We start from the raw sequence: 23,006 nt of genomic DNA, 5'->3' as shown, positions 1-23,006 counted from the left end.
CCTCTCTCTAAGCTCTCTGAGCGTGCACACTGGCACCAAAAACTCCCCCCCCCCCTCATATCTTGGTGCCCCCCCTGTAATTTTCTCCTGGATCCACCCTTGTGGAAGAACTGATGCTGTTGAAAAGGTAAAGGGCGGTCACACCAAATACTGTTTTGATTTTGGATTTCTCTTCTGTTCATTCATTTAAATGTTGTTAATTCGTAAAAAATAAACTAAACCCCACAAAATTATTATTATCCACACATACAGTATATCTCAAAGAGGAACAAGAAGCTGAGAACTGAATAAATTGTTATAGAAGAAGACTGAGTGCATTTGAGACACCCACACAGCAATTTTAGATTTATTGGGTGAGATTTAATAGGATGAGAAATTCAGAAAATGAGAGATTTTGTGAGAAATCTCCAGTTTTTTTTAAAGCGGCAATCATTTACACTTCAAAATCAAACTGGTTCTGCAGTGTAAATGATTGCCGCTTTAAAAAAACTGGAGATTTTTCACAAAATCTCTCACTTTCTGAATCTCTCATCCTATTAAATCTCACCCATAGTGTTTGTCCCACCTATTTTGTGTATTTGTGTGCTTTTATATTTCACAGTTTTTATAATACTAATAGTAAAGGTTATATTTTATGAGTTTTTTTCTTTTGGTGCACCACATCGTGACAAATCTTCTCTCTCTGTTTGGCCCATGCCATTGTGCCCTGGGGCTCTGACAATATTTCCCTGTGTAATGTTTATGGATGGGAGGCCCATAATTGCACCTTTACATGTGGGATGCACCCAAGTTGGTCAGAGGGGATTTGTGGCCCCTTAGCAGGTAGCAGAATATGGGCCAGATGCACTAAGCTTCAAAAGTGATAAAATGTAGAGTGATAAACCACCAGCCAATCAGCTCCTGCCTGCCATTTTTTTAAACACAGTCTGTGACATGGCAGGTAGGAGCTGATTGGTTGGTGTTTTATCACTTTCCATTTGATCACTTTTAAAGCTTAGTGCATCTGGCCCTATGTCACCATGCATTACAGAAAAGTTATGTTTTTCATATATGGGGAGGCACATTATGCCCTGTCCCTTATTAATGACCTGACTACACATGGGGCACCAGTGTTTGAAAGATGATCTCACATATGATCTGATCCTGTGTTTTAGAACGCAGTGCTTGAATTTATGATACCAGCGGGTGATGTTTTTTCCCTCAGATGACGCACATGTAGCCTATTTTCACATCGCTGCTGCTTTCAAAAAAATAACACGAATGTGAGTCCTGATTTTTTATTTTTGGAATGGTGGATTTGAAATGATTTATATTATAATGGTATTTATAGCATATACAAAAGAAAACAGTTACTTTCAATGTAGTTGAATATTTAAATAGAGAAGCTATTTTTGTATGTGGTTATTTTGCTTAAATAAAAAGTCTAATGGCTCTTCCATTAAATGTAATGGCTTCTTTTTTCCATTTGAATTATCAAAACATTTCCTTATTCTGTGTGTGTGTTTGTTTATGGGGGTGGGGGTGGTGGTAACTAGTCCTAAGCACCAGACTCCAGCAGCAGCAGCAGCCAGCCTCTGGCTTCCATCACAGACTGACTGCTGAACCAGATGTTTGCTGGGCAGTGCGCCACGATCATAGGCAGCTGAGCTCTCCCAGAGCAAGAGAGCAACATGGAAGATGATCTGCACTGCCCAGCAGCCTGGCACCAGAGGTCACAGTGGATGCCGGAATCCCGACCGCCGAAATGCCGACACATTCTCCCTCCTGGGGTGTCCACGACACCCCTGGAGGGAGAATAAATTAGTGTGCCGAGCGTAGCGAGGCACCGGGCCCGCTGCGTGGCGAGCGCAGCGAGCCCGCAAGGGGGGGCGATCCACGTCCCCCCCTTGTCGGCATTTCGGCTGTCGGGATTCCGGCGTCGGGATTCTGAACGCCGGGATCCCGACCGCCGGGATTCAATACTGAATCCGTTTGAAAATGTGACTAGCACCATCATATTATAATGTATATACATTTTCATTAAGGTGAATAAGGTACATTTCCGGATAACATTTCATTCTCTTGCCAAACTGTCTTGAGTTTTAAAGGGGAAATATTCTATATATTCTCACAAGCATGGCCTCTCTCCGCATGTGCTTTTTCCCCTCTTGGAATATAGCCACACTCATCCAATATAATCAGTTGCTATACCAACTGTAGCCCCATTCTCAGAAATCTCAGAAATCCACTTTATTTGTTGGCCTGTTTATAGGAAAATATTTTTGTTATACTTTCACTATGGCCCTTATTCTGGTTGGTGCGGTAATATCCGCGTGCGTTCGTGCCGCCGACATTTTGTGTCTGCGCATGTGCAGAGGCGTCTCTGCGCATGTGCGAGTGGGACGTACGGCCAAATTCCGCATGAAATGTGTACACTACAAACAGGGGGTGGAGAGGGGTGTGAAGGGCTGTTTGGCCTCATTACCATATGTTTACACCCTGCGTTTCATGGGCGTTCCCATAAAAACGCTGGGCGTACGTATGGTAATGCGGCCGTGACGCACGTGTAGGGGGCGGACATATGACATTGCCGGATGTCAGCTGCCCACCCAGATCCCTGCTTTTGCATGGAGAAATGCCCATGTGGTCTCAGGTTGCGGGAGCTGCCTTGCCACTCGGCCCTGCATTCGATGGTCTGCGACCATCGAATGATGGGGGAGGTTCCCTGAGATGGAGGAGGTGTATTCATGAGAAATACACGTGCGGTCCTTTCGGACAGCTTCTTACCGCGTTCGGACGGAGTTGGCGATCCGTATGGAAGGCGGGGTTTAGGACGCACGGTCCTGGCCGCATATTCGGATCCGGCCGCACCGATCAGAATAAGGCCCTATGTTACATGTTACAGTGCAAAATTTTTTAGAAAGATGTAAATTGTTGGCAAAAATACATATTCAAATTCAATTGCACAATGGTATTGTATGGAAACATGATTTGGATTTAGTATAGAGTATAAGCTTAAATATGTAATTTAACATCACACATGTATTTTTCCTTTCCTGACTTGTCATTACCGACATTTGGATCACAACTTACTCATTGTGTCTTTTACAGAATGCAAGCATGTTTTCCAGATGACTGCAAAGTATTGAATGTAAAATGAGTAGTCAATGCTTGACATAGGTCAAAATAATATTTAGAAACAAAAGACTATAGTTACTTTGTGTTGCAAAAAACAGCTCGAGTGTATGAGTTTATATGTATTTAAGTAAAGTACATTCATTTGAATATTGTATTAACCTGGGAATAATGGCTTATTTTTGGCAGAAACATTTTTATTCTGTGCCCAGGGTTAGATGCAGAGGCAGATTTAGACCTTATGGGGTCCTAAGCAAGATAGGTTCCCCATCCCTCAATTGGATGCCATTCCAACCTGCATCTTTGTGCTGTTACAGGAGGCATTGTTGTCACTCCCTTTACAAATAATTTTAGTGTCACCTAAATATACTCAAGGTAATAACAAGCCCTTAACCTTGCCAAGTGAATTTGTCAAAATAGGTATAAAAATTGCTAATCAAACATTTTTATTCATCATAATGACCTGTAATGTTTACCTTATATAGGAAATATAAGTTGTTGTTTTTTTGCACAGCATTTTTTATTGGAATTTATATCACAAAGTGAGCGACGCTGGCATTTTGAATATCACTCACATATGTTGTCACTCAAAGGGTTAATATTGCATTTTTATTTAGTATTTATTTATTTTATTTAGTAATCAGAATGCATTATGGGAAATGTGATCAATCTGAATTCACTAAAAATACCAGGGAGGAGCCCTGTGATAAGAATACTATTTTGAGATAGCGTTACGGTATGGTATGGTCCCCTCCACTTCACAACTCCTGTTTTGCTCTGTGCTCTTTGCTCTGTGATCAAAACAATACAAAAAAAATGGGGCATTAATCTAACTTCCAATAAGCAATACAATTTATCCATTTACCACCTGCTTGGTCACAAGCTTCTGCTCCGAAAACTATATGCTGTTTTCCTAGTGTTAAACACACATGAAAGAATACAAATTATATGGAGCGCTGCCTATGTCAACCAAATGGTTTGGCTAAATAAACAATTACATAATCAGATAAGATAAATGTCAAAGTTTTATTGTAATAAACAATGTAGACCCCTCCTAATGAGGCCATATGAGATTACATCCATAAAATGACACTAAATTACATAAAAAGAACATAAAAATATCACATGAAAAAGCACAATACTATTGCAGAGTTAAATGCAACAAAATAACGTAACAACAGATGAACACTTTGTAACATTTAAGGTTTCGAACAGACCAATTCTGTGTCTGCCAGCATCAAAATTATTCCTAATAATGGCAACTGGTTTTAGTATTCAAATAACAAATGACGGAAAGAATTTTACTATTATCTGCCATGTATTCAACTTCAAATCTCGTAGAATGCGATGAAACATCATCATCCTGTCTCGGATCTCGCGAGATCCTATCTCAATATAAGTTCCTGGGGTGCCTCCATGTGTCATGTATAATTCCAGGGGTGATCCAAATGTACCGTATAATTCATGGGGTGCTGTTAAGTCTGCCTTATAAGTCCAGGGGAGCTATCCTTTTTTTTATTAATTAAAGAATAAAAAAGATTTTCTCTTTTTTTTTAACAGCAGGAGTGCAACCATGTGTGCTGTACAATTCCATGTGCGCTGTATCAGGTCAGGGGTGTCCCCATCTGTGCCCTATAATTCCTGGGGTGAGCCAAGTCTGCCGTATAATTCATGGGTCGCTGCCTGTGCCGCATCAGTCCAGTGTTTATGCTGCCCGTTTGTGCCCCTGTGCATAGTCAGCCATCTACCTCATTGCAACCATTTGGCCTAAAAACAACATTGTGAGGTGTGAGGTGTTGAGGATAGACTGCAAATGAGTGGAAATTAATATTATTGAAGTAAATAATAGCGTAGGAGCAAAAAAAAATCTGCGTTTTTTATGTTTAAAAAAAAAAAAATACATATCCAAAACACAAACACGAAACAAAGAAGAGTGGTGTTTTGGAACAGATCTAGACCCAAAACACAGCCAGAGATACAGACCCGTTTTTTAGGTCTCAGCAATGTCCCTGCTGACAAGGTCTTGTAGCTGGCCCTGCATATGCAAGCCTATATTCCATGTGCTACAGTGGCAGAGTTTATGGATCATCTACAAAGGTTACAATAGCAGGGGATCTTTCTCGCTGGTGTGTTTGCCCCTCCATGATGTCCCAGTGCTGCTCTCTGTGGAGTGGGAGCCAGTATGAGTATGGGTTCTACCAGCCTTTATCGCTGCTCTCACCGGCAATCTCTCTTGCCAGTATCGCCGCCTCTTGATGGTGTTGGAGTAGGATTATAACATGGAAGGATTCGATCGAGTATTGCCACCGTTCGCATCATCAATCTCTCCTGACGGTTTTGGGGGAGGATTATCCGAGGCAAGGATTCGATTGAGTATTGCTGTCGCTCTCACCATCATTCTGTCCTGCTGGTATGGCCGCAGTCAATGCACTGCAGATCACTTTACCCCTGGTGCTACTGGAAAGATCTGTACATCCAGTGGACTATCTCCTGGTCTGCAGGATTGGGGGTGTGATTGGTCAGTCTTGATGCTGATGCCTTGCCCAATAACAGCCACAGCTGCAGCAGTATCAGAGAAGCAGGGAGACCGCCTCTCCAGCCCAGCATCTATCTGCATTGTATACCATTATATACCTGCACACATCTGGTCCACAAAAGTTATCTTTTATTTTTTTTATATATACATGGGCAATAGGGCAGCACAAAGAGAGGAGAGAGGGGGGGTTTGGTTAGCACGGACGGGTGTAATATAGGCAGGAGCAGTGTAGCGGTGCATGGTTTAACATATGTAGACAAGTTATTGTTGTATTTGATTCAGAAATACAATGATACTTATGCCGAGGGGATTTGTTTGGACAGAGCTTCATACAAACTCTGTCCATGCATGCTATAATTAACACATCCATTCAAATTTATTAAATTCCCTCCACATATGAGATGCAGTATGTTAATAAATATCAATATTCCCCTTAAGGTCCATACACACGCTGGGTGTATGGACAGCTAAGATGGGGAAAATCATTGGGCTGAAAATCACACTGAGCATTTTTTGCCAGTCTAACTGATTTTCCTGGGGTTGGATGACTTTCCATAGCAGGAGGCTATGGAAACTGAGCTGCTTTCAGCTACAAATCACCCAGTGTGTATGGGCCTTTACAGTGATTAAAAGTCTTCAGTAATTTTGTATTTATAAAAAAGTAGATTTTTGGTGCAACTTATGACTTCTGGGCAGACGGAAGAACAACAGAAGACTATGCCTGTCATTTGTTAAACCACAAGGCTATTGGTGGGTTGTGTGAGGTTACTTGGAATATTGTAGCCAGTTAGACACTCGCCAAGGAGTTTGCACAGGCAGGGGGGCAGCAACAAGGGAACACCCAGCGTTTATGGGCGTCCCCATGAAAACACTGGGCGTTTCACTGGGAATGCAGCCATGGCATTGCTTGCTCAGGGTGGGCGGCTGACATCACATGATGTCCCCATCTTTGTCCATCGAATGATTTCTCTCCCCTTCAAAAACATGTGAGGGGGTGTGTTCTTCAGTATTTGTGTACTAAAATGGCGCCCACTAAGCTATTTGCTTAGTGGGCTATTCTGCGTAGGGAAATCGCATTGCATCGCATCACATCGCATCACATGGGCCATTGTAATGCGATGCGATCCGATTTCGTAATGTATTTAGTGCTGTTTTATTTATATTGTATAGGGCAGGCTTTCCCAACCACGGTCCTCAAGGCACACCAACAGTGCAGATTATAGTGATATCCAGGCTTCAGCACAGATGGTTTAATCAGAATCACTCAGGTACTAATTAAGTCACCTGTGCTCAAGATTGGATATCACTAAAACCTGTACTGTTGGTGTGCCTTGAGGACCATGGTTGGGAATGCCTGGTATAGGGTGTACAATGACATTAGGTATACAATAATGACACCCAATGAGGTTTTAGGCACCCCCACTATCCACAACACTTCAAAACGTGGCGAGCACAGCGAGCCCCATGAGGGGAGGCGGAACGCCTTGCCCGATCTTTTCAGACCCCTACTATCCACATCGGCGTGGATTTGATTTTATATAGTGTGGCGCGTGCAGCAAACAACCTTTCCCGAAGCGTGGCGAGCGCACGTGGAATACAGGTAAAGTAATCCGCGTCCCCTCACCACGCTTCGGGCTCGGTGGCTCGCTGCGCTCTCCACACTTTATAAAATCAACTCCACGCCGATGTGGATAGTAGGGGTATGAAAAGGTCGGAGGACGCGTTCCGCCGCCGCTCGCCACACTTCGGGATGTGGTGGATAGTGGGGGGGTGTGCCTAAAACCTTATTGTATGTGATACAATGATATAATTGTATAGGTGATGTAATGGCATCGTACACCCTATATATGCGGGAGGTGCGATGCAATGCGATCCCCCGGGGCTAAGAAAGCAGTGAATAAATTACATAGGAAAATCGGATTGGATCGGATCGCACTCCCGTTACAATGGCCCATGCGATGCGAATTCCCTACGGTGCCGTACATAAGAAACTTGGGCGCCGTGATAATACACAAGTACCTGTTCTACTATGCAGCCTAGTGAAAAAAACCCTCGCCGGCCTTACACAGGACTTTCCTTATTGCCTCTTTACCTCAAGGAAAGTAAGAGATTTAACATATTTTACCCCCTAATCCAGATTGCAATTGGCATTGTGAGTCCTTCAATAAGTATTTTGTGTTTTAATCTCTCTTTTTTATCTCTCACCGAGTTAAACATTTTTTCTTGCCTCACACCTTACCCCATTCACCTTTAAATTTCCTTTTTGTAATTTTCTGTTTTTGTCAATTTTTGTTAATTACTGATATATATGGCTCAGCCCGGATTGGTTGAGGGGAGTTCCAGTGAATAACATCACTGGCATTTCCCTCAGTAATTGAGAGGAGACGCATCTGTCAACACACATGTAGCTCCTCAAGTGCGTCGGTAAAGGTATAGAGGTTTGTTTTTACAACTCATGAAGTGCTACTGGACAAGGGGACCAACCTGTGTGGGAGCAAGGAGAGATGAGTGTATGTATGTATGTATGTATGTATGTATGTATGTATGTATGTGAATAAAAATTGTACTGTTCTGGGTGTCAGTGTGTATTTATTTTAACATTAGTTATACTCTTATTTTGAAAAATCCCACCCTACGACATTTACGATGTTATATGTATTCAATATGAAAACATCTGGATGGGATTTTTGAAGTGCGATTTTTTTGGTCATGACAAAACGGATGATTTTCACTACAAATCACACCCTATTACATGTGTAATGTGCGAAATACAGTATATGTGATATGCCAATAATTGGACCGAAAGATCTTCTTAGATAGTCATTCTATTGATCCTACATTATCTGGTTATATATTTGCAACCAAATAAAATTTAGGTAAACAATCAGCTTTACCAAATGCTTCACCTCACATACAGACAGATACTGGTTGAACGTTGAACATAAACTAGCTATTTACACAGACCTTATCTGCCACTTCTGCTCCACCTGTTACTAAGTCAGTGCTCTCTACACTTTATAGGTTTAGCTATCATTTATTCTGGAGTGGTGGCTCCAATGTGACATTGCTGCTTGTTAATGGCTGTAGCTCCCAGGGAGGTGGCAAAGGAAGTTCCCAGCCCCCACCTCTTAACCACAGTCATGGCTATCAGTCCTGTGCATAAGTTTCTAAAGGTAGTAGCATACCAAGAGAACCAGTTGTTCCACCTGTCTTCATACCTCAAGTAGCTCCTCCCTGCACAACTCGTGGATCTGCTTATATAATTATTATTATTATTATATATATTATTATTGACCTATATGCTCTCCTCTCTGTATACAGCCATAGCCTCAGCAGTGTCTCCTCTTTCTGCAGCTTGGTAGCTTTTTGCTGTGTGCCGGCATGCAGAGCATGATTAATGTTACCAGCCGCCCTAGGCTAATACCAAAGTGGACACCTTCCCCCTCCAACTATTTTTTTTTTTGCTTATATTCACCTAAAAATCTGTAACAGGCTCAGGCCTCAGCTTCTTTCAAATTGCCACTTACCACCCTTGTATCACTGGCAACGGTGGCAGTGGCATCAATCACAGTCTCGTGGTGGAGCCATCTGCGGCTCTCATGGGATGTCCTCCCGACATTCCCGCCTCAGTGATGACAGAAAACCCAGCAGACACCGCTGCTCCCACACTTCCTGGGGAGATCTCACAAGAACTTGCTCAGCCTCAACACCACTGGCAACAGGAAGTGCAATCTAATCAGCCTATAGGTTAATCAGGCCCTGGCGGCACACGTTCCTGCAGCCAATGGCATAGCTATACCACTGCAAGTGGCAGCTTGTAAAATATAGATGCTAGAGTCTCTAGCTAGGGGCCCTATCGTCTTACTCACAAATGCCAGTTTCTGGGATTTCAAATAAAATCAATAAACCAATAATGAAGAAGGGTATAGACCAGGACTGGGGTATTCAGACACAGGAAATAGGTGAGTTTGCAGTCACTATGGTTGTGCATTTGCAGCCTCATTACAGTAAAGGCAGGGTGTGGGTCTAAAATCATAGAATGTACTTAAAATTGGCAGTGAAAACACAAGGCCATGGTATAGCCGTCTGGAGTGGGCTGAGTTGCAGGGAATTCAAATGTATTCAGCTTGGCTTGTAACCCAAGTAACTTACATATTTCTCTCAAAACCACTTAATTTTTGCGTAAAACGTTTAAACTACTTACCAGAATCTGGAAATTATGTATAAATAAAGTACTCAAAATAATGTTTTTCTTATATATCCTTTAAAAGAAAAGTTATTGCAAAAGTCATTAACTTTTTTGTTTTTCTAACAATTCAGTTTATTTTATGTACTTTTATTTACTGAAAAATGACGTGGCGGACTTTGATTTCATTCTGCAAACATTTTCACTCAAAATAAAATAACAAGCATGTGTTACAAATTTTACGGGAAAGGGAAATACAGTATTCATCAAACAGACTAACCTTTCTTGAAAATGACATGGCTTAATAATATGTAAACACTTGTACAATTTCCAAAAAATTCAATCAGTCATTTCTTGTATTTTAAAAATAGAGTCTAATTCCTTTTCCTCCAAATAGATTTGTAGTTATTTTAAATTGTTTTGCATTTCTTTGGAAAGGTAAGATATACTCACCATTGTTTATAGTGCACAACAAATTCCACAAATAAAGAACTTGAACACAGTTAACCCTTTGAGTGTCAACATTGCTGTGAGCGATCCTCAAAATATCAGCTAAAATGCCAGCATCGCTCACAGCGACTGTTCTTTTAGTATAAATAAATACAAATATAGCCAATTAATTAAAGTTTAGTCATTTATCGCACCCAAAAGAAGTACTGTCGCTGTGAGCGACACTGGCGCTTTTAACAGATATTTTGAGGATCAACACAGCAACGTTGGCTGTCAAAGGGTTAAGCATGCAAACAATAAAAGAATAATACAGCATGTATTGTAAAGGAAGGAAGTTTGAGGGCCGGGGGATTCGCCCATGGGAACGCCTAGCATTTTATGGACATTCCCATGAAAACGCTAGCTGTTCTCATGATAAATCCCCGATGACGCGGGTGCGGGGGGTGGGTATCTGATGTCAGCGGGTGCCAGCTGCCCGTCCGCTTCCTGTACAGGCACTCGCAGATGTAAGACACTGAAGAGGTGGCTTACATTTTGCTAGCGCTTGAAAAATCATTTGATAGTGCATGACCCTTCCAATGATTTTGTGCCCACATACAAGACTGCGAATGGATGTGAATGCAATTCATCCATTCACATGGTTGCAGGTAATAGCGCTGTGCAAGGAGGGGTGGGCGGCTGTGCGGGCAGTGACTGGTGGACTCGCAAGCCTGCAAAATTTGAATATTGGGAAAAGGTTTCATATTGTAAACTCAAAGTGTCACACTCTAATCAGCTAATTAATCCAAAACATCTGCAAAAGGATGCTGGCCTTTAAATGGTCTCTTCTCCTTCTCCTGACAGGGGAGATGGCCACCGGGCCCTATTCAAAGATGTCTTCCCTGACAGCATTGAACAGGGGAACTCGGCAGAATGAGCCTGACTTCACAAGCGGTTGGGCTCGTTCTGCCGAGAACGGCCGGAAAGTGATGAGCTCTCCTCTTCCCGGCCACAGCTTGTGGCCACGCCCCCTTCTCGTCCCACTGCAGGTGGGACATTGAATCCCGCCTTGTGTTCTTGGTTGAGCAGACTGAAAATGGGACAGGGTCACGGCTGTCGAGCAAGCTTGACAGCCATGACTCCAGATTGAATACCCCCCTTAGTCTGGTTCAGTAGAATTCACAATCATGGGGAAGACTGCGGACCTGACAATTGTGCAGAAAACCATCATTGACACCCTCCACAAGGAGGGAAAACCTCACAGGTACAGTATGTATCATTGGATAGACAGACATTAGGGCGACCACTGAAGATCGACATGCATGAAGGACGATATGACTGAAGGTCGAAATGACTGAAGGTCGACATGACTGACGGTCAACATGGGTTAGGTCAACAGGGTCATTAGGTTGACACAAGCTTTAGGTCGACATGGAAAAGGTCGACAGCCATAAGGTCGACATGGGGTTTTTGGTACTTGTTTCCTAGCACGGCCACAATCGCGGCCATCGGGGGTAATTTTTAGGGGCCTGCGACGCGACCGACGCGATGCCCCCCCGATTTTTCCATTGAAATTAATTGAAAACAGTGAAAATCGGGTCGGTCGCGTCGTGTGCTGCTAAAAATGCTTAAATGGTCCACACGCGATGGCCGCGATTTCCCCATAGGGAACAATGTTAAATGGGTAACTTTACCCGCGATGACCGCGATTTCCCATAGGAAACAATGTTAAATGGGTCAATTTACCCAAATCATCATAGGGAAGAATGGTAAATGGGCCAGAAACCCCCCAAAAAACCCCTGATCAGTGCAATGTCCCCCCAAAAGTAGTTTACGCCACCCCGCGATCAACGTGAACCCGAAGCGTGGCGAGCGCAGCGGTACACGTCCTCCGACCTTTTCATACCCCCACTATCCACGTCGGCGTGGAGTTGAGAATAGAATAGTGTGGCGAGCGCAGCGAGCCACCGAGCCCGAAGCGTGGCAAGCGCAGCGAGCCACGCGAGGGGACGCGGATACCTTCACAGGTAAACGAGTCCCTTTGCGGGCTTCACAGGTGTCCGCGTCGCCATGGACACCTGGGAAGCCCGCGAGGGGACGCGTATAACTGTGAAGGTATCCGCGTCCGCTCGCCACACTATTCTATTCTCAACTCCACGCCGACGTGGATAGTGGGGGTATGAAAAGGTCGGAGGACGCGTACCGCCACCCCTCGCGGGCTCGCTGCGCTCGCCACGCTTCGGGTTCACGTTAATCGCGGGGTGGCGTATAGTACTTTTGGGGGAACATTTTAATGTTCAGGGGTGTTTTCAGGCCATTTACCATTGTTCCCTATGATAATTGGGGTAAATTGATCCATTTCACATTGTTTCCTATGGGAAATCGGGGTCATCGTGGGTAAATTGAGGCATTTAACATTGTTCTCTATGGGGAAATCGCGGGCATCGCGTCTGGCCCATCGCACCCGATTTTTTAGTGCATGCGATGCCCGCGATGGCCCCGATTTTACCCCAGAATTGTGTACCCCTCAATCTGATATAATTTCTTTTGAAATGCCATGTAACTCAAAGATTTCCTTGATGAAAAGCTTAGCCAATCCTGGAGTTGATGGAAGCCCTGTAGAGAAATAAATTGTGCCATTTTAAAAAGTTGGTCAGATAGTGAAATTATTGGTGCTGGAAAAGTCCATGGAAGCCCAAGGCTTGGAGGAAATGGGGAAAAAAATGTCTGGCTGTGCCCAATCTGTAACCTTTGCGTTTGGCACATCTTACAATTAGAATAGGCCACCAATAATTTCTTAGGACAAATGCTTATATTTTACAAATATCTACATTTTATGTCAATGTGGATAATTGACTCCTATGAACAGAGGTCTAATAGTGGTCATGAATCTGCTGGTATGGAACCTTCCTCTTCCACCATACACTGTAACAAAGTCACCTAACAGTTTTTTTGCCATGATGAGAATAGAGATGAATGTCGAACCAAGTAAAGAATAAGGCCCACCTGGTCTGTCATACATGTATTTGGTTGGTTTCAAATAGTGTAACTTCTTATTGTCAGTATAAAGGGTCCCAGAGTAATGAGTGCCCTCCATTAGGCCACTTTGACTCAGAAAATGCATCGATTTGAAAGAAACATGGATTGTTAATATTTGGTTGCCTCAGGATGCAGATGCTGAAAAGTTAGTTGAAACTCCTCTTGCCACTTAGCTGAGTTAGTACCATTCCTGATAAAAGTTGTGGTTTGTTCTGTTGGAGCCAAATCTATAGTAGAACTATTTAGTCTGTCCTGTGTGCACACACTAGGTTTGATTTTATTTTTTGTTGGGAGCCAATTAATCTCCCAATATACATATATTTTTTGGATAGTGGGAGGAAACCGACAGTTAGGTCGGACAGTGAGAATTGTACCATGACCAATGTTCCCTCTAATTTTACGAAGGCTGTGTGCGGCAAAAGATGTTGGCTGTGCAACTTTGGAAGGAAATTTAAATTTTTGTGCGTCACTTCTAGATAACTGGAAAATGACATTCAGCATTTGTGTTAACTTTACTTCAAAATGATATTAAACATTCAAAACACAGCAAACAATGTAGTTAATGGGTGAAACACACATTAATTGAGTCCACAAATGCAAAAAGGGACCACTGCTGCTTTGTGCGCTCTGTTGTAATGTCTGTGCGCACGCTCGTCGAGTTGTGTGCGCGCGCACGTGCGCACAGCTTAGAGGGAACACTGACCATGACCTCAGTGCTGTGAGGCAGTAATGCTAACCATTACACCATAACACTTTCCTTACTGCTCTAGTATTTGGCAAATACCAGAAGTCCATTGTGCAGCATATTCCATTGCACTTTACAATAGGGGACAGTGATACAACAAACTGGGTATTTATAGACAGTCAAAGGTAGGAGGGCCCTGCTCGCAAGCTTACAATCTATAGAAATTTCTCCAACTTGCAGTGTAATTTGAACTTCTGTAACATAACTCTGGTGACTCTGAATGTGTGAGGAAAATATCAGAATATCATCCAGACAAACCACAAGACTGTTGTAACCACAGTAAATCTTTTTAAGACAATTCTGAAATACTGCAGGTGAATCAGGCCAAAGGGCATCAGTAGATACTCAAAGTATATAGTAAAAAAAACAAATATTAAAAATTATATATATATATATATATATATATAAATAAATAAATAAAAGAGAAGCCTGGAGGAGAAGAGATGAAAATAACTCTATTTCTATGTTCCCTTATACATAGCTGGTCATAACTTCACTGTGAATGATTTCCTTCTGAAATTCTCTAAGCCTTTGGGGTCCCTCCCAAACCTTCAAATGAATCTCTGTATGAATCTCTGTGTACCTGTATGCCTCCCATTCAGGATACAAAGTACTGTAAGTCATTCCAAATCTGTAGCCCTAGATGCAAACAAAACTGACCTCCAAATTCCCATTCTCCTGGAGACCCTCAGCGAGCAAATATGTTGGAATTTTTATCACCCAATCCTACTCCATCCCGTCAGGCTAATTATGTCCCGACATCTGGACAGATGGGGCCACATGTACAGCTCATGGGAAGGTAGGATTAATGTGCTAAATAAGAATTTTCTTCCTAGTTTATTATACTTTATTCAGACTCTGCTTTTCTCAGGATCAGTTACGACCATCACTTCCCTGCAGAAAATTTTATAGAATAGATTTATATGAGTCATAAACCTTGCATCAGAAGAACAAGTCTAAAAGAGTGCAGTCTCAGGCAGTTCTACTACTCGGCATGTCAACTCAGGGAGGTTCAGGAATAAAGACGCCTTATTTCAAGAAGGTATAAATTGCTCATTCATTTGGCTTTAGAGGCTGTAAACCAGGGGTGTCAAACTCAAATTCACCGGGGGGCCGCATCAGCAGTTTGGTCACCCTCAAAGGGCTGGTTGTATCTGTAGGACTATGTGTCCACTCTTTATTATCATAAATTATTGTCACTGCATTCAATTATTACTGTTTTTTGTAATAATGTAAGTAATAACTATCAGGGAGATTGGCTGGGGGCCTGGGACAGACTGGACTGGACAGACTGGTCTGGACAACAAGAGACAACACAACTGTGCCCACCCCACTGCCGAACTTACAGTAAATATACTGAACCAACTGATGCCACTGCTGTGCAGTGCGGCACCACATGCAGGAGGCAGCTCACCGCCGGGCCGGCGTCCAAGGCCGACAGGCAGCCGCAGCAGCATGCACGTCACGGTGTCACTGGCACTGCTGTCAGGCGGGCGTGTGTCACACATGGCAGCGCCGTAGCCGCTGCCCGCAGTAGGAGCCGGGGAGGAGTCGGGCACGTCACACAGTGACACTAACAAGTCTGTGTCCACTGTCCTGCCTCCATCCTCCTCCCAGCGAGCGCCGTGGCGGAGTGACTGTGTCACCCGGCTTCCTCACGTTGTTAGGTATGTCTCTCAGTCTCGAGTCGTCATGTGAGTGTCACTGAATGTGATGTGACACTCACACTGTGATGGCTTCCCGCAGTAATGTAATCGGCGCCAGGCGGGGGTGGGTGGCGGCGGCTGCGCGGGCCACATGACGAGGTCTGGTTGGCCGGATTTGGCCCGCGGGCCTTGTGTTTGACACCCGTGCTGTAAACCAACCATACATTATTCAGCTCCCACTATCAACTTATGGGATAAAACCCAATCCACCCACAATCTCACCCCATTCCCATCTCCTTTACTGTATGTCTAATATGGGATAAGGGGAATAGAGAGAGAGGGGGAGGCATGAGAAAGAGGTGGGGATCAGAGAGACTAGGGAAAGAGATATGCAATTTATGTAAAGACACCCAAGTTTGGCGGCTGTGCGGGATGCTGGCTGAACTCGGATGCTTTTTTTAAAGGAGCAATCACTTACAAGGCAAAACCATGCCATGTAAATGATTGCCTTTTTAAAAACAAATAAGCATTCAGATGGCATCCTGCAGTTCTGCTGAACTCAGGCTGCATTGCAGAAGAGCACAGGTAAGAGAGGGAGGTGGGAGAGATCAAAAGGGAAAAAAGAGGTTAAAGACTAGGGGGGGGGGGGGGTTGAGAAAAAGAGGCAGAGGAGAGAGAGAAAGAGTGGCGGAGGGCTTGGGAGTCAGGGAGAAGGGGGCGAACCAAGCTATGACACGCTTTTTGCACTTCCTAATTAACACCTTCGTTGCCCCCCTGCCTTGGGAATCTTGCTGTGTCGTTTCCCCTAACCCTACAGAAAAAGTTGTTTACCTTCAGGTGTTGGTTTTCCTCATAAGTGCCTCTTGCAAACCTGCTCCCTCTGTCACCGCAGCCGTCAGGCCTCTGCACTACAGCCACCACCTCTTCTCACTGCAGCTGCCAGGCCTCCTCACCGCCACATCTTCCCCTCACTGGGGCCGTGGAATCTCCTCCTCACTGCCACTGTGACTCCTCCTCATTGGAGCCGCCGCACTCCTCTTCACTGGGACCACCGCTGCCGTGTTTTCTAGGAGAATTCCTTGAATTCTTGGAGAATCATTTAAGGGAGAAGGTTTTGGGGGTGCTCATAGACAATAGACTCAATTATATTGCTCAAAGTCAAATAGCACAGCAAAGGCTAACAAGGTATTAATTTGCACAAAAAGGGGCATGTGGAAGAAAGTGATATCATGCAATTGTATAAAATGTTGGTATGTCCTTATCTGGAATACAGTGTACAGTTCTGGGCTCCATTCCACAAAGAAGACATCTTGGAAATTGAAAACGTTAAGAGAACGCCTTTGCCTCCTACCCTTCCCTCCTGTCCATTCTGCCTAGGGTGCAGGAAGGCTGCAGCTGCATGGAGGAAATAAAGGGATTTTTGTAAGAACTTACCGTTCGAATCCCTTTCTCTGATATGGTCCTGGTGACACAGCTTCACATTGGGATGTAGGAGGGTCCGTAGGAGCCAGGCACCTATCCTAAAGCTTTTGGAGGGTAGGCTCCTCCCTTCTGCATCCCAGACTCCTCAGTTCAATCTTTCAAAGCCACTGGAATACATTAACTCAGTACAACGCCTGCACATATTATATGCACAATTTCAAATTTAACTTTTCAACCAATTATAACATGAAACATCATGAACACTGGCATACTTACTGAGCGTAAGGGAGGGATCACTGTGTCACCAGGACCATATCAGAGAAAGGGATTTGAATGGTAAGTTCTTACAAAAATCCCTTTTTCTCTTTCAATGGTCCTGGTGACACAGCTTCACATTGGGACGTTCCAGAGCCGGTCCTTTGGGTGGGTACGCTCAGGTCTGCAGCTCTCATCACTGCTTGCCCGAATGATGCATCCTCCGACGCGAACTCATGGAACCTATAGAATTTGGCAAAAGTATGAACAGATGACCAAGTGGCAGCCCTGCAAACCTGCTCAGCTGTTGCCCCATGTGGTGGCGACTGATCTGGTGGTATGCGCATTAATCCTGGCTGGCACAGGCCTACCAACTTTAGTATATGCAAAAGCAATTACAGAACGCAACCACCTAGCAATGGTCTGCTTAGAAGCAGGCCAACCAATTTTGTGTACATCATACAAAACTAGCAAAGTATCAGTCTTCCTGACACTCTTTACTCTGTCCACATAAATGCGCAAGGCGCGCACAACATCCAAATTCCTCAATTTGTCCCTTTTCCTTGAACCCTCTGGGGGTTGAAACACAGGCAGAACTATCTCCTGATTTAGATGAAAAGCAGAGACTACTTTTGGTAAAAAATTGGGGTACTGTCCGAAGGACAGCCCTATCATCATGAAATATAAGGAAGGGAGACTTGCAGGACAATGCTCCCAACTCCGATACTCTTTTTGCTGACGCCACCGCCAACAAAAATACCAGTTTCCATGTAAGGAATTTAAGGTCAGCCGACCTTAACGGCTCAAAAGGCGCCTTTTGAAGGCACTCCAGAACCAGAGATAAATCCCATGGCGCTACTTTTTGCTGACGCCACCGCCAACAAAAATACCAGTTTCCATGTAAGGAATTTAAGGTCAGCCGACCTTAACGGCTCAAAAGGCGCCTTTTGAAGGCACTCCAGAACCAGAGATAAATCCCATGGCGCTACTGGTTGCTTGTAGGGAGGTTTCAATCGAGAAACCCCCTGTAGGAAGGTTTGTACTTCCGGTAACAATGCTATCCTTCTTTGGAAATAAATTGACAAGGCCGAGATCTGCACTTTGAGTGACTGAAGGCTTAACCCAGAGGAAAAGCCATCCTGCAAAAACTCCAGCAATTTAGCCAATCTAAATCGCGATGTGTGTGACTTCTGCCTTTCACACCACCTAATATAGGTCTTCCAGACCCTATAATAGTTTGCAGAAGACACTGACTTTCTAGCTTTAATCATGGTGTTAACCACAGCCTCTGAGAACCCTTTGTTCTTCAAGATGGCGGTTTCAACAGCCAAGCCGTAATATTTAACCGAGCTGAATCCAGATGGTTGAACGGTCCTTGGTTTAGAAGGTCTGACCTCAGAGGTAGACGCCACGAGTCCACAGACAATCTCTGAAGCCTCGAGTACCAGGACCTCCCTGGCCAATCTGGGGCCATTAAAATCACCGGGATTGCCTGGGCCTTGATCTTTTTTAAAAACTCTTGCCAGCATTGGAACTGGAGGAAAGACATAAAGTAGATTCCCCTCCCAGGGGGTGGTCATAGCATCCACTGCTTCTGCCAGTGGATCTCTTGTCCTGGCATAGAACCTGGGCACCTGATGGTTGAACCTTGATGCCATCAGGTCCACATCCGGAGTTCCCCATTTCAGAGTAATCTGAAGAAATACTTGTGGATTCAGGCTCCATTCTCCTTCCAGCAGCTCCTCCCTGCTCAGGAAGTCGGCCTCTATATTCTCCACCCCTGGTATGAATATCGCTGATAACGCTGGAACATTCCGTTCCACCCACAAGAAGATCCGGGACACCTCCCACATAGCCAGCTTGCTGCGTGTGCCTCCCTGGTGATTCAGATACGCCACAGCTGTGGCGTTGTTGGTCTGAATCCTTAAAGGGAGCCCCTGTAATCTTTCTCCTGCCAGAGAAATCACCTTCCACACAGCTCTCAGTTCCAGAATATTGATCGGCAAGGCAGACTCCTCCGAGGTCCATAAGCCCTGCAGACGCAGGTCCAAGACTACTGCCCCCCAGCCCCTGAGACTGGCGTTGATAGTGACTACCAGCCAGCTCCAGGACTGCAGAGACCGACCCCATTGAAGGGAATCCACCTCCATCCACCATTTCAGGGAAGACCGAGTTTCTGGAGACAACACTATGTGTTCTGACTTCATGGTCTGAGTATTCCCCGACCAGGCTGTCAGAATGTTCCACTGGAACACTCGAGAGTGGAACCTGGCGAACTGTAACGTCTCGAAAGACGCCACCATCTTCCCCAGCAGCTTGAGACCCCTCCAAACTGATGTGTTCTGAGACCCGAGGATCTCCTGGACCAAGGCAGCCAGGTCCCTGGCCTTTGCCTCTGGTAGGAATACCCGATGTAGATGGGTATCCAGAACAACTCCCAGGAACTGGAGTCTCTGTGACGGCACCAACTGAGACTTTTGTAAATTTAAAAGCCAACCGTGAGCCTGCAAAAAACCTGATGGCTTCTGCCAAGTGACTCTTTCGCTTCTCTGCTGATTCCGCTTTGAACAGCAGGTCGTCCAAATATGGAATCACAGTGATTCCCCTCAGCCGAAGCACCGCCGCCATTACTGACATTATCTTGGTGAATACCCTTGGCGCTGTAGCCAGACCGAAGGGCAACGCCTGGAATTGCAAATGCAGGTCTCCTATCGCAAACTTCAATAGAGCCCGATGTTCTGGATGGATAGGAACATGAAGGTATGCGTCCTGGACATCCATGGATGCCAAAAATTCTCCCTGGTCCAGGCTTAGCAGCACTGACCGTAGAGACCCCATTTTGAAATGGTCTACCCACAAATGGATATTCAATGACTTTAATTGAGAATCGGTCTGAAAGACCCGTCTGGTTTGGGCACCAGAAACAGAGTGGAATAAAAGCCTTTTTTCCACTCCGCTCTGGGGACCGGGATCACCACACCCTTCTCTAAAAGAGAGTGAGCCGCTCCCAAGAGAGCTGTACGGAGCCGAGCCTCCTTTGGTAGTGGTGTGGGAATGAATCTTCTCAGAGGAAGACCTTTGAAGGGAATTCTGTAACCCTGGTATATAGGGGGACATTTACCAAAATGGATTCGTAGAAAAAAGGTGTATTCGTAGGGAGAAATACACCTTTTTTTTACGAATTTGTATTTTCGGGATTTACAATCCCAAAAATACAACAATTCGTAGTCCTAAAGATGGAACATTCGTATTTGTATTTACAAATACGAATGTCCTACACCATAGATAGAATACGACAGAAATCACCATTCAAAAGAATGGTGATTCCTGATGTACTAAGCAGCCGTACTGACAATACGGCTGCTAAGTGGTGTGAAACACCCACGCAAATACGACAGGAAAATAGAACACCATTTTCCTGTTCTATTTGCGTTTTAGTCTGCACGGATCAGTCAGATCCGTGCAGGCTTCAGTGTAAAAAAATAGAAAAATTAAATAAATAATAAAAAAAAACGGCGTGGGGGAGACTTTTTATACAAGTCCCCCCGGCCAAAACATTAACCCCCTGACCGGTCAGCCTGGCCAGGGGCCCTGGGGGAGTGGGGACCCCCCCAATGAAGGGGTCCCCCCCCTCCAGGACTTACCTGACCAGGCTGAAGCCTGGTACTGTCCCCGATGCCCCTGGGCGGTGGGCATCGGGCTGATTATGGTGTAAAAAAAAGACTAATCTATTGTTTTTTACTATGGCACTACAAGTGCCAGCAAGCCTCCCCAGCAAGCTGGGACTTGGAGAACCACAAGTCCCAGCCTGCTGGGCATTAAAGGGCCCGCTGGTACTTGTAGTTCCACAGTTAAAAAAATAGTACACAAAACACACTGACACACTTTTAAAATAAAACTTTAATACATACATTACACACATACTAATACTTACCTATCTTCTTCCCGTAGGTAGCCCTGGTCCTGATGTCCTCCAGTCCTGTGTCGGCGTTCCTCTTCATGTCGATGTCCTTCTTCAAGTCGACGTCCCTGTCGGCGATGGCGTCCGGTGTCCGGGTCCGACGAAATCCATGGAGGAAGCTGTGGAAGGAAACCATACTCACCTGTCCCAGCGCGACGTAGTCCAGGTACAGTAAGTGTCTTGGCAAAAAAACAAACCGACACCCCGAAACCAGCCGGACAGAGAGCCGCACGGTACTCTGTGTACATCGTGCGGCTCCGCCTCCCGAATGCCGCTATTGGCCGCCTTGCGGCCTAGCAGCCAATCAGGAGCCGCTAGGCCGCAAGGCGGCCAATAGCGGCATTCGGGAGGCGGAGCCGCACAATGTAAACAAACACCGTGCGGCTCTCTGTCCGGCTGGATTCGGGTGTTCGGTTTTTTTTTTTGACAAGACACTTACCTGGACTACGTCGCGCTGGGACAGGTGAGTATGTTTCCTTCCACAGCTTCCTCCATGGATTTCGTCGGACCCGGACACCATCGCCGACAGGGACGTCGACTTGAAGAAGGACGTCGACATGAAGAGGAACGCCGACACAGGACTGGAGGACATCAGGACCAGGGCTACCTACGGGAAGAAGATAGGTAAGTATTAGTATGTGTGTAATGTATGTATTAAAGTTTTATTTTAAAAGTGTGTCAGTGTGTTTTGTGTACTATTTTTTTAACTGTGGAACTACAAGTACCAGCGGGCCCTTTAATGCCCAGCAGGCTGGGACTTGTGGTTCTCCAAGTCCCAGCTTGCTGGGGAGGCTTGCTGGCACTTGTAGTGCCACAGTAAAAAACAATAGATTAGTCTTTTTTTTACACCATAATCAGCCCTATCCCCTTCGCCCAGGGGCATCGGGGACAGTACCAGGCTTCAGCCTGGTCAGGTAAGTCCTGGAGGGGGGGGACCCCTTCATTGGGGGGGTCCCCACTCCCCCAGGGCCCCTGGCCAGGCTGACCGGTCAGGGGGTTAATGTTTTGGCCGGGGGGACTTGTATAAAAAGTCTCCCCCCGGCTGTGGCATTACCCTGCTGGCTGGTTGTGCCTGGGACTGGTTCTTGAAATACGGGGGACCCCTAGTCATTTTGTCCCCCGTATTTTGGGAACCAGCCCCGGACCTGGAGCCTGGGGCTGGTTGTTAAAAATCGGGGAACCCCTATTTGTCGGGTTCCCTGATTTTTAATTACCGGCCCCGGCTCTTTCAGCCTGGTGTTGGTTACAGCTGTGGGGGGGACCCCACGCCGTTTTTTTTTTTTATTTATTTATTTTTCTATTTTTTTTTACACACCGCAGCCTGCACGGATCTGACTGATCCGTGCAGACTGCTAGAAATAATTCGTATTAGCGGCCGTATATACGGCCGCTAATACGAATTGTTACACCATCGGAGGGTTACAAAGCAGTCGTATCTGACTGCTTTGTAATTTCCCCTCCGGAACACGACTTTGCATACGACTTAAACAGTCGTATGCAGCCGTAGGGGAAATACCAATACGAAAAACTAGGTTTTTCATATTGGTAAATTTCCCCCATAATGTCTAATACCCAGGAATCCTGGTCTAACAATGCCCATGCGTCCCTGAACTGTGACAGACGCCCCCCCCCACCTTGACCACCGCCGGGCAAATCCCTTGGTAGTCATGTGG

This window comes from Crinia signifera, chromosome 8 (genome assembly GCF_055691185.1).
Source record: "Crinia signifera chromosome 8, ASM5569118v1, whole genome shotgun sequence".
Lineage (NCBI taxonomy): Eukaryota > Metazoa > Chordata > Amphibia > Anura > Myobatrachidae > Crinia > Crinia signifera.
This window is presented reverse-complemented; position numbering follows the sequence as displayed.